This window comes from Triticum dicoccoides, chromosome 7B, assembly GCF_002162155.2.
Source record: "Triticum dicoccoides isolate Atlit2015 ecotype Zavitan chromosome 7B, WEW_v2.0, whole genome shotgun sequence".
Taxonomy (NCBI): domain Eukaryota; kingdom Viridiplantae; phylum Streptophyta; class Magnoliopsida; order Poales; family Poaceae; genus Triticum; species Triticum dicoccoides.
Genome location: NC_041393.1, coordinates 171,738,648 through 171,751,846, shown reverse-complemented (window position 1 = coordinate 171,751,846; position 13,199 = coordinate 171,738,648).

The window sequence follows — 13,199 nt, the reverse complement described above, 5'->3', positions numbered from 1 at the left end:
GGCGAAATACGGTGGCCCGTCCTGTTGGTCCCAGCAGTTAGGGGGGAAGGTTTTTTCACGAAATACTAGTGGCCCGTCCGGTGGGTCCCTGCTGTCAGGTGGAGGAATAATTATTTTCCGCGTAATAAGAAGGCACTTCCTTGCGGCTGCCGTGGACCCAGCTGTCAGCCTCTCCACGTACAGTACTCTTCCGATGGAAGTCAGTCATTGACCACATTGACCACGCCGCACCGAGAGCACCACGGCGGTGGACGGCGGCGAGGCCTAGGAATGGGATAACATGGAGCAGGGGAAGACGCGGCAGTGGAAGCCCGTGCGGAGAGGAGTACGAGGGTTCACCGGTTCGGCTGTGGTGTGAGGTTGTCGTCGCCGTAGAATAACAGGGGGTGTGGGTGAGTAGAGGGATACCCTGGCCAGCGGTGGGAGTAGTAGGGGGCACTGAGGCCTGCGCGGCAGCATAGCCGGCCATGAGAGGCGGGAGCAGGCGGTCCCGCCGGCGCTGCTTTGGCGGCTAGAGCAAGAAGATCATAGATTCAAGAAACAGGACGGCCGTTGGATTGACATCCAACGGTTACATCTGCTAGAACCGTTTGTTGATGTATATAATAACTAAAAAAATCTTGCATACGCGTCAACTAAACAGGCCCACAAGTCAGACCACTCCCTCTTTTTTTTAATAATTTATATATAGCTCATGGCAACTTCTTATGCAATTTATTGCAGTCGTTTTTTTGGTTGGTCAGGGCCAATTTCGCATATTTCTGTGGGTTCCAAACTATTTTTAATACCGGAATGTCGAGCTAGATTTAAAGTACTTTGAAGATATATTTAAATTAGGTTAATGCCCAAAGAAGTAGGAATCTGAAAATGTGAAAAAAAATCAGAAATTATAAAGTAATTGCCAATTTGTCATCTATTTTTATATTTACAACCCATTTCATATTACTTTCAAGATTTGCAGGCGTCTTGAAAAAGTTACAGCCCATCAGGGCGTAGAAAAATAAGTAGGCCTGGATTGGGTATTCTTCAGAAAAAATAAACTGGGCTCATTTTCACAAAGAAAAATAGCTGGGTTGGTCACATGGTGAACACAAAATATAAGCCTGGGCTAGACGGGCCATAGCCCAGTTCAAACCCTGATCCGTCTCAACAATACCAAACAAAGAAAATACTGCTCGAGTAGCTACGTCCTAGGTGTCAGCCGATCTTGTGCTGTTCTCTTGCCTATTGACTATATACGCTCACACTGTCATGGGTCCCAGATGTCAGGAAAACACTAGGAGGAAGCATTTTATTTTTCCATACGCTGACGTGGTGGGCCCCTACTGTCATCCTCTCCATGTACTTCTACCGATTCCTGTTGTTTGTTGACCATGTTGACAATGTGAGAGGGCGGCGCCGCGGCGAGCGCACCAAAGCACGCGGAGGACGTCGGCATTAACGATTAAGGAGATGGTGGGGAGGCGATGCATGCGCTGAGGCGCAGCCAGCCATGGGAGGCGGAAGCAGGCGGCCCCGCTGGCGCTGGTTTGGTTTTGGCGGCTGGAGAAAGACAGGACTGAAGAAACATGACAGACTGTAAAAGCAGCAGGAGTACTTAACAACCTTAACTGAAACCGGCAGGGGCACTTAACAACCTAAGCTAAAAGCAGTATGAGTACTTATATAGGTTCAACCGTACAAAGCATGCCTCGAACAGTGCTACTTTGCCTACAGTTAACCAAGGGTGAGACCGCCAAGCCCCAGGACAAGGCCCAGGCGCCACCCCGCGCATCCACAACCTTCTGAAAGCGGCTTCATCTCGCAACGTGGTTAATAAACAAGATATTTGCTTTAGAGCCATGGAAAAGCATGAACATAATCTTCTGTCCTATTCTCCAAGATGGACGGGCCTTTATTATTTGAGACCACCCATGAATAAGTATCTTTTCACCTCCAAGGGGAATTGAGTAGGTCGACATAAACATCATGTTGTGACCAAGCACAAGTTTGACCCAACCATGGTCAGGCATCTGTATAGGAACAATAGAACTCGGCAGTTCTTGTTTCAAGAAGATCATAGTTGTAAAACTGTGTATAAGCAATAGTTTATGAACACCATATATAACAGAAAACAGCTCGTACCATAAGTTTCTCGACACAGTTGGACCTGTTCAACGAGTGCAGCAGTGGAACACATATCCCACATGGCCTTCCACCATTGAAATGCCCCACATGGACCTCAAGACGATCAGTAAAGTGTAGGAACTTGTCGATGTCGATCCAGTCAACTTCAGTGCCATTAGTAACAGCCGAGTTATTACAGAGTAACAAACGAGCAGACTGCTTAACTCTAAAAAAATCTACATGTGCCACCAATTATAAGAAAATATTAGTTAGAAGTAGCATATTCGTGAGAGATTTGTTGCTACTTCTAAAGTTAAATTGTGATTAGTTAGACAGAATAGGTGGATTAAGAAGTAATCGAGGCAACAAGCAAGAACCAGATACAAAACTAACATGGATGAACAATTGGAACGACGTAGGGGTGGAAGATCACAGTGAAGATGAGACCAGGTTCTGCTATTTCCATCAACATTCGTGCACCAACTTTCAGTCCGTAACACTTGAGAAAGTTTATCCAAGTTCGGCCATAAAAAAAGCAGCGATCTTCTTGGTTCATGAACCCAACTCGGAAGTAATATCCATGGCTTGTCTTCACTGTGACCATTAAACTAGTGTATTCAGTTATGGCAAAACCGAGCATCTTGAGTACATGTGTTCTGGCAGAGCAAATAATACACTGCACGAAAAATAATATGAGAACACAGCATGTTCAAAAAAAATCACCCTCCTAGATAGAAAAGAGAATTCTAGGAACATACTGTGCGTGTTTCAAAATGTTGTGTTAGGATGAGAAGGAACAAGTGTGGCGTCTCACCGAGGGCGCGGAAATCTGTAGGGTACTCGCACTTTGGGCACTACAAATGAAACACACTAGATTCAGTAGGAAGAAAAATGCATCAACGGCGGCGGCTGTCATCCTAGGATTACCTGCGACCAAGGGACTTGGATTTATCAGGGATGGATGAAGAATTCGTATCTGGTTATCCATGAGAAAACCCTAGGCAATCACCGAGCGGGGGTTTTCACTAAACAAGCAGACGAGGGAGAAGGGGATTCAGGCCCAGTGAAATATTGCCGCTTCATTCGTCCAGCTTACTGCTAAAGCTAGAAAGGGGGGTTGTGATTTGACGGCTCAGTGGGCATTACTGCGGCGCTACGACCGGGGTGTGTCTACCGTGAAGTTGTGCACTCTAATTTGTGCATATGGCATGTGGACCCCGTTGCCGGTTGCCCTACATATCAGCGAAAGGAAGTAGTAAGATAGGAGTAACTAGTTACACATAAATATATTTTTTGACAGAGAGATACTCCCTCTGTAAAGAAATATACAAATCTTTTATATCACAGGCTCACCTTGCCGAGAAATATACTCCCTCTGCAATGCATGGGCATTATGGGGGTTCAGCTTTTTTATGGGGGTTCAGCTGAGAATATAATACTCAGATAGGCTCACGGTTCTGGATTTTGGGCCGCAGGCCGACCCTGCATGTTTGGGGGCCCATGTGTTCTACCTCAGTGCTTTTCATATTGCAAGCGATCGGTACGGCGCTGGTTTTAGATGTTGTCGCAAGGCGAATACACAAAATTGAATAAAGCACGACAGCTGTTGGAATGAAATCGAACGACAGTTCCTAACCAGCAATCAGAGTTGCAATTCTATCAACGATATACCATGTGATAAATAATACTGTCGTACTATTATACACACAGGACACTTGTTTCACCATGCCAGATTATTACATCAAAATCTCTTGGAGGATAGATCAGTTCGGCAGTTGCCTGCTGCTACTGAAGAATTTCAAAGTTGATTTGGACCGGCTCTCCTTGCCGAGAAAGTTCGATTTTGACATCATCCCCTACCGCAAGATATGATTTAGATTTGAACCTTGACCATCCTTTAGCATCAATCATCATGCGACCATCCTTTGTACTTACGGTATATTGAGCAGGTTCATTCACACCAAGGCTGCGCATGGTAAGAGAAACTTGGCCGCGGTCGCCCGGATTGTTGAACGACTCCCTCGTTGCTCTAGGATTCTCTGTTTGCAAACAAGAAGACATACCCAAACAGTTAGATCAACACAGTGAATCATGTGAAACAACATGGAAAGAAAAAAGAACGAAGCACTTGGGCGGCCAATGCTTACCAAGAAGGTGGACATGTCAGTTTTTGTAAGGACTTTGGTATATGTAGTGCGAACTGCAGCCTAGTCTGTTGCCGGTGCAACTGCACGGGCCAGAGCACATGCAAGTGCAAGTGTTGGTGCAGGTGCCAAAGCCGCTGCTGCTGCCGGAGATGGTGCTCCTTGTAGAGCTGGTGCCGGTGTCGGAGCAGGAGCTGGTGTCGATGCCCGATGCTCCGGTAGATCAGACTGATCCGCTGATGCTGTCGGTGCCCAATCCTCAGCTGGATCAGACTGAGTTGTCGCCACTATCAGTGCTAGAGCAACTGCCGGTGATCGATCTGTGTGAGACAACAGCGATCGTGTCTGGTCTGCTATGATCAGCTTTCTAACTTGACTAGGATCCGTGACCATGATCTAGTTTTTTCTTCATTTCTTTTAAACGCGAGAAGGACTAATTGTGGCGTTTTTGTTAAACCAAACTGCAGTTCATCATAGGGATTCAGCTTGTACTCAGACAACACACTGATCCAGTTTTTTCCAGTAATATAAGTGATGGACAGTGCATTCATTACTGACACGACATAAGAAGTGAAACCTGCAAAAATAGCCATCGTAGAGCAAACCAAATAGTTTATTCTGTGATGAGTGTCACATGGCAAAACCTGCATCGTAAAATTGCAGGAAAAGAAAGAAAACATGACATTAAATCAATAAGATTCAGACAGTAAATCAATAAGATTTACTTGATGTGACATGAGCGAATCCTTACCATGAAATCACTATGTTGAAGTACTAAACAGAAGATTGATCGTCCAACTACGTGTGGCATGCAGGGGCCCCGCCTACTCCCACAAGCAGGACAGTCCAAAGGCCGTGACAAATTGTATTGACCGAACATCCATGGGACTGGAAATCCTGGTGGGTGCGATAAACCCTGCAATGCATACAGATATTGGAGTGTAACCATAATTTATAAACCGTCCTCACAAAAAATATGATTTGGATACTTCAAAATATACAGACTGAATTGAGTGGACAGACATTAACATAGACCGTTCTCAGGACTGACCACACACCAAAAGCGGCAGTACTAATAAACAATACAGGGTTCACAAACACAAACCAAGTACTGAACAATACTCCCTCCATTCCTAAGTATAGGGTGTATAGTTTTCAGCATGGAAATTAAAAAACACACGTGGAGGGAAAATTTCACAAGTTTTGGGCAAGATTTCACCTGACTAATTGATATGAGAAAATAGAGGAGCTTGCCTAATATAAGGAAATGTAATCAAATCCCTAAAAAAATTATCCGAACGAGTGGTGCAACGCAATACACCATATATTTTGGATTTTTTCTCAAACATCTATACACCTTATACCGAGGAATGGAGGGAGTGGTACTTACTACAGACAAGCAAAGTTGGACTAACTAAACTCTGCACACTATTTCTTGCCACCGACCTACAGGATGAAACCCGCATAACTGACTAGGCCATGGACTTCGTGTGAGATGTCTACATGCACCATCACCATCTTGTCAACCTTGAAGAACCTAACAAAGTGGTCTTTCCACTCATAAACATGATGATGAAGATAGGCCGCATCAGATTTGTTGGGAAGCTTTACAAGAACCACACCCTTCGTAATCGAAGGCACGACCAGGAAATTGTTGTGGTCAAGTATAGCCTTGAGAACACGCTTGACAACAATGCTACAGGAAAACACTAGTTCAGGACACATGGCGACAAGGACACAGCAGCTAGATAGTTCAGCAGTAGAACTCATCATCAGGTCTTCCTGTTCACACGGCATGACTTTGAGAACTTCATCTCCACCGCGGACCTGGTTCTAATTCAAACAGAAACCATATTTTATTACTACCTCCGTTCAGAAATATAAGATGATTTTCGATATTATACTCCATATATGACTACATATACGCACAGAAATGAGTGAACAAAGACACTAGAACATGTCTTCAAAGGCATGAGAGTAGAGGGATTACATGCAATATCCATAACACAAGTTACTGAGGCAAATATACCCTCTTAAAAGGTAGCATTGATGTTCATAAAGTACTCCCTCCGTCCCAAAATTCTTGTCTTAGATTTGTCTAGATACGGATGTATCAAGTCACATTTTAGTATTAGATACATCCGTATCTAGACAAATCTAAGACAAGAAATTTGGGATAGAGGGAGTAGTTGAAAGTAATCTATAAAAATCAGTGTCAACCTCTCGCATGTTTTGGTCAAAAGAGGAATTTAGAACCGTCATTTGGCACACTAAAATCACATGCAAGATCACCCAGAAAGTTGTACTACCAGTACTAGTATTGCGTGTTAGATGAAAAAACAAGATCAAGATCAAGAAAAAGATTGTCAACAAGAGACATTACCTGGACTTGCTTAATGAGGGATCCCGGAGAGGGGGGCTTGGACAGGGCGATGGCTTTGAGCTTGTCTGCGGTAGTCTCGGCGGGGTGCTTGCGCTTCTTCGTACCATGAGTCTCGACGGTTTTGGCCAGAGCCATAGACATCACGTGGCCGGTGCTCCGGCGTCCATCCAAGAGAGGAAGCTGAGAGAGAAGAGTGAAAGGAGGAACGAGATGAGGGAGAAGCAAAGCGAGTGGGGGTTTTCTTCAAGAGAAGTAGCTGAGAGAGAAGAGTGAAATGATGGTTGCTTCGTCCGTCCAACTTACTGCTGGAAAGGAGGGGGTTTTGTGATTTGATGGCTCATTGGGCATTACTGCGGCGGTTCGATTGGGGTAGTCTACCGTCACTCTACTACGGAGTAATTTAGTGCATGGCTGGTGGACCCAGGTGCTGGCTGTCCCACACGTCGGCGAAAGTGAGTAATTTAGTGCATGGCTGGAGGAGGATCCGCATGGTAGAGCGTGTCCACTGTTTTTTCATTCTGAAGAAAAAATGATTACAGCAAGCGTTTCCACTCTTACGAAGGAGGAGTGTGAAACACGACAGCCACTTGAACATACACAGTGCTCCTACTATTAGGCATGTGCAGTGGTTCATACGTCAATACTACACAATCTTATTGCAAGTGTAGTAAGATATGACGATAACAAATGATGTTGTGCGCATGTCAACTACTCCTATATGTAACATAGTACCGCTTTTTCGACTGTCCGGTCGAGAATGAACGGTGAGATCAATGTTAATAGAACTAGGTCCACAGCGCATGGAGAGTACGGTGCTACAGTACTCCATGAAACATGAACCATATGAAGCATGAATAGTGTTAGGCAGGGTGTATGAATGGTGCATGGGATGGGAGCAAAAGTTCCCTTCTCGACCCACTTTTGGGTGTTTGGTAGAGTGCATGAAGGGTGCATGAGTCCACACTAGTAGGTTGACAAAAATACACGAAGATGAAAAACCTATATTGAGATGAGAATGCAACCAAACACACCCACACGCTTTGTGCTACAGTGACTGATCCGCACCGTCTGAGTTTGATCCAACGGTCATGTTGCGCCAAGACATGGACATGCCCATGCAGAGGGCGCCTAAACACCACTGAAGTCCCTCTGCTTCTCGAGGCGCACGACGTTGGTGATGCAGGGTGCAACCGCCCACAGAGCCCGCTCCCGGTCGACGGGGGCCAGCTCGTTAAAGACGGTGTCCAATGGCACGAATGGATTCTGGTGACGGAGCCATGAAAGGATTCGCCCGGCAACGGCGACGGCAGCCCGCAACCCCTCCTTGTCCAGCTTAGCCCCCACAATCGCGCGGAGACGGCTCAGCTCCTCGGAGATATAGGTGAAGAAGGAGACCAGGTCAGGAAGCCGCAGCTTGTTGAAGTCGACCGGGTGGTCGAACAGGTTTATCCTGACGGCTTGCATCGTCGCGCTGGCACGACAGTAGGCATCGCGCAGCCGCAACACGTGCGTGGCAACTTGGTTCACCAAGTGGCTGAGGTGATCCTGGATCTCGCCACGATCGGCCCGCTCGCGCTCCAGTCGGCTCCCTTGACGACCTATCGTATCTCCCGCTTTCTGCGGCAATGCCGCCGACACCTCGAGCATCTTTGTGGTGGACGCATGCCGCTTTTGAAGCTCCGTGAACTCCCGCACATAACGGAGGAGCATGGCACTCCTCTCCTCCTTGAGCTCACGGAGCTCCACGTCCTTGGCCCTGAGCTCCGCATCCTTAGCATGGAGCTCCTGTGTCAGGAGCCTCACCTCAGACTCCGTGATCTACTATGCCGCCATGGCACCAGGTAGAAGCAATGGGGAGAGGAAGCAAAGGGGGCGAAACGGCTGAAAGGCAATGCAATCTACGGGAAGGCGGAGGGAGCGGGGAATCTTTTGGTTTTCACCACGGTAAAACACCAGTCGACGACTTCTCACATCAGGGAGCAGTGGGTTTTTACAGGCGGAGTCATCATGACTAATTGCTGCCGCGCCTGCTCCCGTCAATCAAAAATTTAAAAATCCTGCCGTGCTTGGTCCCGTTAATCAAAAAATTAAAAATCCTGCCGCACCCAAACACCAGAGCAATGCTGCGGTGGATATTTAAATTTACATGCTGGCAAGTAGATAAAAAAAGGGGTGAAAAAACAAATGTGGCGGCGGCCTAGCTAATCGGTCGAACTAGCCCAACTAGCTAGCCACCGTGCTTCACTGATGTACTCGGTGGGAAAGGTGGTCTTTCGTGATTTGACGACTCATTAACTTGCTTTGGCGCTACGACCGAGGAGGACCCAGAAAACGCACGATAGGGCGTCCCACGTCAGGAAGAATATATGCGTGCACCACCCGGGAGGACCCCGAAACCGCGCGGTAGGGTGTGCCATGTCTCAACACGGAGGAAAAATGTGCGTGTAAAAATATACTGTATCAGACGTAGTACCTATGGTTCGACCTCGGGACCCAGCCAGTCGGTCGAAAACACCCCACTAGCCACACAGCTTCATCATGCAAACATGGCACGGAGAATAGACGTGGTTAGCTCCGTCTCGACCAGCCACAACGTCTCTTGTTCTAGGCGATTCTTCTATTTTCCAAGCTTTTTTAGTTGTAATAACACCACGGCAAGCTAGCTCCGCTCTTCGTGTGTGCCCGTGCAAAGGTTAGACGATGGAGAGAAGAGAGATTGAGATCGCAGACCTGGGACCCACCAATAAGTGAGACAACGGTCATGCACGTGTTGACGAGGCACTCCCTCTACTCTACTCAACGCAAGTACTGTATAAAATCAAGTTGTGGACAAAGCCAATAGCCATTCATTTTTTCAGGCTATCGACTTACGCTTTGTAGTCCAGGTTGCCAGTTCGAATCTCGTCTTTCAGATTTGTTAGTTTTAGGTCCAAATTTGATTAATGACAAGTGGGACCCCCGTGTGTTGTTCCGATATTTCAGTGTAGGATGGTTTTTTGGACAAACACTTTGCGCGGTTAGACAAGTAACGACACGAGTTACACGTATTTTGCAAGTTTACGAACAAAAATGACAGCGGCATAGAATATCGCATCCACCCCGCAGCTTAGATACTATGGTGATACGAGTTTTTACACCGTTGGAAGTGAGATCCAATGGCTTGGGAGTAGTCTTTGTAATTATGTGCAATTTCCAAACTCTCCAAAGGTTTTTTTGCAAATAAAACATTCAGGCCTCGTGTGTGCCGTTGCATCTTCGATCCAATGGCTCCCCGGTGCTCATATTAGGTGCTCGCCGTAGCTTAATTACCCGCTACGGTGATATGAACATCTAGGTCGTATGATCAGTGATCAGATGGCACATGCGTAGTACTCGTACTTTCTGCGCATTTCCAAAACTCTATCAGCCGTATATTGCAAAAACATTCAAACCTCCTACTATGGGCCATTAGATCTCAGTGAACTCGTATCACCATAGAATCTACGGTGCGGGAGCACCTCATACCCTCCCGTGCAAGAAAACATAAGGTGCTATCGCAGCTTGGATGCTACGGTGATACGAGCTTGGAGGTCGTTTGATCTGAGATCCAGTGGCATCTGAGCAGTCTTTGTGCTTGTAAGCAGTGGCCGAACTCTTTTAGGGCTTTTCTGCAAAAATCCATTTGAACCACCAGGAGGAGTTGGGTCACAAATCCAACGCCTCCAAAGAGCTTGTATCACCAAAGCATCTAAGGTGTGGTAGCACATGATATTCTTACATACAGGAGAATATGATGTCCTCCTTCATCTTAGATGCTACGGTGATACGAGCTTCGAGGTTGTTGGATATGGGATCAAAGGGCGTCTAAGTAGTTTTTGTACAAATTGTGTGCAATTCTCAAACTCATCAAGGTTTCTTGCAAAAATATTAAGACACATCATGTGAGCTGCTATATCTCAGATCTACAAGCTCCAAGCAACTCGTATCAGCATATAGCATCTAAGGTATGGGGGCACATGATATTCTCCCGGGGAGGAGGGGTGGGGGTGCACAACCAATCGGTGGTTGGGAGGGTGGGGACAAATATAATCTAAACAACCCTAAACAGAGCTCCACAATTTTATCTAAGGTCGAGGGGTTGACCCCCGACAATCATAGCTCCGCCTAAACACAACATTTTCATGTACTGTAGTACTGGACTTAATATTCATGTTTCAGTTTCATGTTCATTTAAATATTGAACTGAGGACCATGGATGTCTTACATTTTACTCCCTTCGTTCCTAACTATTAGTCTTTTTAGAGGCTTCAAATGGACTAGCACATACGGATGTATATAGACATATTTTAGAGTCTAGATTCACTCATTTTGCTCCGTATGTAGTCACTTATTGAACTCTCTAAAAGACTAGTATTTAGGAATAGAAGGAGTATTTTTGAATTCGTGTCATACATGCATGGTTTGGAAAAATATATGCACTATACTTATTGGATTGTTGTTGTGTTCGTGCGTGTCTCTCTCTCTCTCTCTGTGTGTGTGTGTGTGTGTGTGTGTGTGTGTGTGTGGTCATATGCTTGATACATACAAAGTTTTCTCACCTCCATATTGTTCATATTTTAAACATTGGAAAACTTACTAGGGATACCATGAAATGTGAAATCCACGTTGAGATCACTATATCACAAACTCACTCTAATTCAACAACTCGTCGTAAATCAATTACCACGTTGAGATTAGTATTTGCAAGGAAAATACGGGTATTGTAATACACATAGATTCGTACGGCAATTTAAAAGGTTCCTTTCGTATTCTCGAATGGTAGGACGCAACGGCGTACCAGCCAGACCTTGGCTCGTGTTGATCCTAAAAAAACCGGGCTCGTGTCCTTCGGTGGCGTGCGTGGTACGCACATTAGGCGACCCCAACCAGTCGAGCCTCAATGTTTCAAGTCGAAATATCTGGCGGCCAGAATTCCAGCCCTAGGAAATTCCCCTCATGTCCCCGGTCCATAATGACTACCGATGAACAATGGAGGGATGCTTTAGTAACTAGACAACGTTACCTACCGTGTCGAGCATGGTTCAATTCTGTCGGTCGCCGCTCGTCAAGGTCACCCGTCAACTGAATTGCCTAGTACTACTACTACTACACCAGGATGAGCACATAATTGAGCCCGTTTGTTCGTGCCTAGTACTTGAGTTAATATATCAGGAAATGCACTGGTACGGAGGGATTATCCTTCTACTCTGCATATATAACTTGTCTGAAGTCTAACTAAGCAAAATGTTTGACCAAATCCTTTCTTAAGAAATACAATAGGACAGATGTACGGCTTGAAAATTTATTGCATGATGCAGGTTATGATATTGTTTCGAATCCCGGATCTTAAATTTCAGAAAATCCAAAAGTGAGCATAAATTCTTGAAACTGAGCATGGTCACGTGATATGGCACAAATATTACTTCGTAAGTTTTTTCTTCAATTTGACACAAGCTGCTTATGACAAGTTGCACAAATGAAGAGCCAGGGTATTTTGGAACAAAGACCCGTCAAGTTAAGGCGAACGCTTTCACTATTGAAACCATGGGCGTTTACGTGCCGCCACGAGTCCCCGCTTCTCATCAGCAGGTGTCGTCCCAGCAAGCGTGTGAGTCGACGGGAGGCGTGTGAGCAGACCGTTGCGCCGGTTGTCAGGAAGGCGTGCGAGCAGACCACTGTGCAGACTCACCGGGAGGCGAGCCCTTTGACCAGGCTCCACCGCCCACCGTCGTCCCAACTGCTCCCACTTTTAGTGTCGCCGGTGCCGCAGTTTAAAATCAACCCCGCACTACCCGGTATCGCTACAATCCGCTCTCTTCCTCTCTGATTCTCTTGTCGTCTACCTCCAACTAGCCTGACATAAACGTACGCCATGCCGCATCACGATGGTCTGCCCTTAGTGTTCCAGTTTCCTGAGGAAGACACCCAGCCGGAGCCTCAAGAACATAAGGCGCTTTGGGACGAGCTTGAACTAGCCTTGCGGGAAGACACCGCTCCTGTCCCCGCTCCCGTTCCGGCTTCCATCGCCTCGACTGCGCCAGCGCCCATCCTCGTGGCATTGATGGGCTGGGAGCCGCACATTGTCGCCGAGCTTGAAGCCACAGGGTTCCATGAGGTCCCGGCTGAATTTCACGCGCCCGTGCACCTGCCAGCGCCTGCGCGTGCACTGACGCGCACGCCCGTGCCGGTGCCGGTGCACCTGCCAGTGCATGCGCCTGTGCGTGCACTGACATGCGCACCCGTGCTAGTGCCCGTGCACATGAATGTCTCTGCTGCGCCGTTGACAGCGCATGTCCCCGTGCGGGTGCCAGTGCCCCCCTCAGCGGCATGGATGGCCGCTGTCGACCGCTTCCTTGCACCAATGCCAGTCGCCTCCTCCCGCCAGTAGACTCGCTCCGAAGTCCAGAAAATTTTGGCCTTCCTTGAAACTAGGTCAACGTCCAGGCGTACGCCAACAACGGCGCAAGACGCCGCCATCGCTATCGGTCAAGGGCCCGACGACACACAGAGCACGGCAGAGGAGCCGCTTCCCACCGCGAGACGCCCCC